Genomic DNA, 6,095 nt, shown 5'->3' with positions numbered 1-6,095 from the left:
CAGAGGTGTCAACGTGTTTCCGCCAGACCAGGGTTGAGAGGGCGTCCACCCCGAGAGCGGGGGGGGGGGGGTTGTTTTGAATTTTGACTTGAGCCGTCCCTTATAGATACATTACATTAGTGAGCCGGATCATTTGGCTCGGCTCTCTTAAAGCGCCGGCTCTTTCGGCTCTCCCAAACGGCTCTTCATGTTACCACAGTTTACCACGTAGCCTCAGTTTCGCCGCTGCTAGGCTCTGGTGCTCGCAGCTCACGCGCGTGCTCCACTAAAACCCCCCCCTGCTCATCGCGTCCAAATCGCGCACGTTCCGTGTTGTCCTGTAGCAGGCACCTTCGATGTCGGGGAAACAATCTTCAATTCTCCGAAAAAGAATCCCAACAGACTCCTTTGCCCCTCCAACAGAGGAATGTCCTTGTCCTTTTTCCTTTTCGTCATTTCAAGCGATAAAAACTCTCGATCTTCTCTCGAATTATTAATATTTTTGGATGCCCTCGGCTCGCGTTCAGCGCGTCCCGAGCTGAATAAGGGCGTCAAATGACGTCAAGACGGTCCCCTGGCGGAAACGCTGTGTCAATCATATGGCTGAGAAGTGGAGAGTAGTCTTTTTTTTTCTCGTAAACATTTTTTACTTTTTGTTGGGAACTGAATGTACTCTTCCAATATCAGAGTAGCACATGATAACAAAGGCCCTACGTAGCTGTGTACGTAACAGGATGTATGATTACCTAGAAGAGCGTCAGGAGGACACACTGTTTTAGGAATATGATAGCTATGTGACAATGATTAGTATGATGATTCAGCCTCTATGGAGACAGACATATGACAAGCATGATCATTTCTGACTACGGCCTTAGCTAATCTAAACTAAACATTGTATACTGCTTTGAACCGGTATTCCTGCATCTTGTGACTGTAACTCCCTCTCTTGTATATAAGCATGTGAAGGACACTGTTCTGGGAACTAGTCGTAAAATATACCCTGTATGTGCTGACAACTTCCATTCTTGCAAGGATAATAAATACATGTATCCTGTAGTCGGTGACAAGTGATATTTTTAAAAGTAACACTTTTCCTATTTCTTTTTACTTTGGGGGTAGCACTGTCCTTATAAGAGTAGCAGGCCCTTTGCTGAATATACTATTATAGATCCGATGTTTTAACGTCAGTCTTGGTGACATAAAAAGTGTCGAGGTTACTATTAGTGCGCGAGCGGCCAGTGGTAAAGTGTGGACGCAGATTGGGGGGTTATTGAAGAACAATTATCTGATTGATGTCATCACACAGCTAAACTGGTGGTGCAAGAACATAATCGTGACAGTAATTGTGTCAACAAAACTGACTCTGTTTCCTTATTGCATCAAACTTTCATTAGACTCCTTTGATAAACTACGCAGGCTTCAGTTATGATCTTAAACCCTTTTGAATAAACCATCCTGGATTGAGATCAAACATGTCATAAATAAAATGATCTTATCAGAGATCCACTGCATTTATTCACTCCGTATGTATATCCATTACCTCTTTGCTTCTGCTCTATTTGTATGTAAATCTCTAATCTGTATGAACCACAACATTACGCACACAGTATAAATAGATTCTATTCAGCAGATTTTTAATCCACAGATGAAACAGAGAGAAGAATGAAGTCATCTGGGCGCATTATGTGTGCTATTGTAGGAGCATTATTTTAATAGGGACGTAGAAACTTTTCACACTTTCTCTTATTTCTATTAGTCACTCTACAGTCAATCTTCACAATATGGAGGCGTAAGTCAGTGCTGCATATACAAGTGAGTGTTGAGAAAAGCATTAACAAAAAATACCTTTTAAAATGTAAATAAAAGAGTGTGTGCTCTTTCTAAAGCAAATCAATTTCCTTGCTTGTTATGTAAATGCAAATAATCAGAATGTTGTGGGCTCTGTTGCTTTATCAATCAGTTCTTGAATAGCGCTCTGAAAAGACATCCTGAACACTGATAACATAATCTCTGTATCAAAGAATACATATATTCTTTGGGACCTCGTACATTTTAAAAGCCCAGTGTTTTGCTGTGTGCGTTATTGACAGCTCAATTCATATCAGTCGACATCTCCTAAGCGCTTCATGCCGGATCAAGACTGCCGTGTTATCTGAATTGGAGGTGGGAAACTAAAGGAACCTGTCATGTTGCATTCAGAGGGAAGAGGTGTGTGCATCAGAGTCTGATGTATGTGCTGCAGAGATAACAGTCCCATAGCGGCGCACTAGGGCAACAGGAAGATTCCTCTTCATCACTCCAGCTCTGCCACTAGTACTGTGACATAGATAATAACTGTTGTGTGCAGCCCGTCTCAAAGCAGCATCATTCTCTTAAAAGATCTCGGGAGCCGCTCTGTTCTCCTGAAAATAAGGCCCTCAAATGTGTTTTTATCAGAAAGGTCCAACAACACCACCACAGTATATGTATTTATATTTCACCCACATTACATCCAGATAAATAGTCACTCTTAACACCTTCAGAGCAGGTCAATAATGAAATGATGAACCCTAAAATAACATACCAAAACACTTTGCTAAACAACAACAAAATAAAAATTACAAAATCAAATTAGAAATTAAATTAATCAAATAAATTGAATTTTATTTTATACATTTCTTCTCTCACTAATTTTATAAATTAGACAAATAGTTTGGAAGTGAGATCTGAGTTAATTTAAATGTTTTGTTGTGCAGATATCCTAACTAAATAAAGAGACCATTCACCATATACAATCCAATTACATTTTTCAATTTTATCCAATAAAACCACTTTGAATCTACTTAAATCCTTTGTATTTACACTTACTATTTGCGTTTATCAAGTCTTTTGTGTAAAATGTCAAAACATTTTAGCATCAAGTTTTCGTCACACTATAAAAACGTATATTTTTATTGCAGCAAAAATATATAATATAATATAAATGAGGAAGTACTGTATTATGAATTTAAGTTTGTTTATTCTCATGGTTTAGATTACGCTTAGGTTCTTATCTAAAGTCATTATGTTGACAAATACGTTTCTAAGGATTAATGCATTATTTATAGTGTAACCTGGAATTTTGCTTATTTAAAAATGTTGTGTGCACAGAAGTGTTTTGAACCTGTTTAATAGGCAGTAGGGCATCAGTAGTATGGATACAGAGGTGTGGAGCTTGGGTTTGAAATAAGGAAGTGTTACCTTGTGTAAACAAAAATAAAATGTCATGTTATGACTTAAGTCGGCTTTTTTATGTCCAAAATTTAGAATTTCTTGGGTAGCGCCCCCATAAGGCTAATTAAGACCATATTTAATGACGACATTATCCAACACACATATGACAAACAATGTTTCAAACATCTACATCTTCAAGGAAATGTGCATTCAATGAAAATAAACTGTTAATAAATGCAGCACAGGTAGACTAAGAAACGTTTTCTCAAGGGGCTCTTTATGAGTGACAGGGGACTCGGGCTCTGGGGTCCAAACACCCCTCACACCCACTTCACATACAAGCCTCATGTGCTTCATATGAACGCATGTCATTTCACAAACATCTGCCTTAATGAGGCTTCCCCCACACTTCTCCCCTTAAACTTGTGATTGACTTGACTATAAAAAGTGGATGAAACTGTAAATCACGAGACGTATTGTAAAATGTACTTCTGTCTTCCCGTGCTCCGTAATGAAGCAGTCATTATGATTATTTTATAGGACTGAAGTTTTTAAAAACTACAAGAATGCATTACTCTGCATAATGAACAGATGTTGTGGCAACAAGCACATACATTATGCATAAAAAATTATTTCAATTTTGATTGTAGACGCTGATTTATTGAGACAAGTCTAGCTTACAACAGTAATGGATTTAGGATGTGCTTTTGTTGTTTTATTTCCATAATTAATAATAGGGAGGCAGCACATTATATATGCTTTGTATTCATAAAGATGAGAGGGCTTGAGTTATAACAGATAAAATACTGCTTGCTGAACTTTAAAACGACACCAGATTAATTATACATAAAAACTAAACTCTTTTGAATGAAAAATAAGAGAAAATTCCCTTAATGCCATACTGCTTGTTGTCTGTGTTTTGATATTTTGAAAAGAAAGAGAATAACTCAAGTAGATAACATAAAAGGAAGTAAGGAAGATAATTATTCCAGCATGATGCACTGTACTGCACAATGACTCAAAAGGAAGCTGGGCTGCTTCATACTGTATACTATATCTTTATTCTTCACTGTCAACATCAGGAAGCACTCGACTGAATGGAAATACAGTGACAGAGCAGATGTATCCCACTCTCGTTAAGTGTAGGTTGAATATTTTCAAATGCTCAGTTGTTAAGATTTAGAAGCAAACTTTGTGTCGCCTCTGTGTTGGCTGTTATCATACTGTAAGTCTGCATCAGAAGTCACCTACATGTGGACAACCCTGTCTGTATTCTCTGTACATGTATATGCCAATGAACTACTCTCATCCTTTATAAAGATATAGTATAGTCTATTTTTAGTTATTTCTACAAACTGTAAAAAAGTCAACTGCAGTAAATAGTCTCTTTATTTTTGTATTAATGTAAAGCTGAGAAAAAAAGCATTATTTAGTACTTCTCAGTCACTTTTTTTATGTTGGTACCTCTTCCAACGTATATTTAACGTCCTTTTAAGTAGGATACAATAACACTTGATGAGAGTATAAGGGAGTAAGACAGTTCTGAAGAATATTGAAATACAGCTAAGAAGATGATGCCCTTCTTATAGTGTTTCAAATGAAAGAGTGACATAACTGAATGCATATTTGATGACAGTTTTGTTAGACAGTCTGGGCTTGATTTGATTAAAGCTTATGCTCTTGTTTTTATTTTATGATCGAAATGTTCACACCAAAACATTCCTTCACTAGTTTCTTCTCTGAATCAACATGTTTGACCAATAATGCTGAATCTCTCAATGCTAAAAACACTAAACCCATGATAACCCATTTAAAATCATAATTAAAACCACAAAGTTAAGCATTGTATCCATCATATGAGAGTGGACAACAATGACTGGCTCTATCCAATTTGTAATCAAAGTAATATCAGGCTGATAAATAATACTTATACATTATGTGCTGCATATGATGATATCTGATGTTCCTGATCTTTTCATTCGTGGTGCACAAATGATGAATTGCATAATTTGAATGGTAAATCTTGAATGGGGAAATTAATTTGCCTTACTATAATGTTTTTTTTTCTGAATATGTCCATGTGGCTCCTCATGCTCAAAGTGCTACAGATGACCTGATGTGACCCCGTTGTCACTGTTTCGCTGCTGGACGCTCAGATGCAGATGTCTTCCAGACGGAGCACAACCTGGTGGAAAAAGTCCAAGGTCTGGTACGCAAGGAGGTAAATGAAGTGGGACGGCGTTTGGCTCCACACAGTAGAATTAATGATTTGAAGACACATAGTTGGTGAATAATTGATTCCAGCCCCGAGGATGGTTAGGGGCTGAGTAAAAGACTAATAAATCATTTGTGGTGCTGCCAGTTGTCACTTTCAATTATTTCTGGGTTTGTGATAAACTGCTGCACCTGCCAGCTGCTGGTCCCACGATTCCTTGGAGCAGAAAGTGACGACTTTACCCAAACTTTGCTCTGCCACGCCTGATACAAACATTTACCCTTTACAGTGGAAAACAAATGGGTGAAATAGAGCGAAATATATACTTATCAAAAACATATTTTACAACAGCACAGTAGTATGATATTAAAGGGGCCCTATAATGCAAATTTTCAGGTTCATATTTGTATTGGGGTCTCTTCTGTGACCTAAACCTCAACTGTGTTTACATGCTTTAATGTTCAGAAAGTGATATATTTTGGAGCAATAGTCAATAGAAGCGCGCAAGTGTTAAATATTGATGTCACCATGTTACGGAGGTGAACAACATGTCCAATCGACACATTTTTGGGAGGGGATATGTGTGTGTGGGAGAGACACTTTGGGATTTAGCCTTTGCTGACCCTTTACATGCACACAAACATATACATTACATGTTAGACGCTTTTACCCAAAGTGACTTCCATACTCAATACTGTGGGCAATCCCC

Source organism: Notothenia rossii, assembly GCF_949606895.1.
Source record: "Notothenia rossii genome assembly, chromosome: 7".
Lineage (NCBI taxonomy): Eukaryota > Metazoa > Chordata > Actinopteri > Perciformes > Nototheniidae > Notothenia > Notothenia rossii.
The sequence above is the reverse complement of the archived record's forward strand: the minus strand, read 5'-3'. Positions refer to the sequence as shown.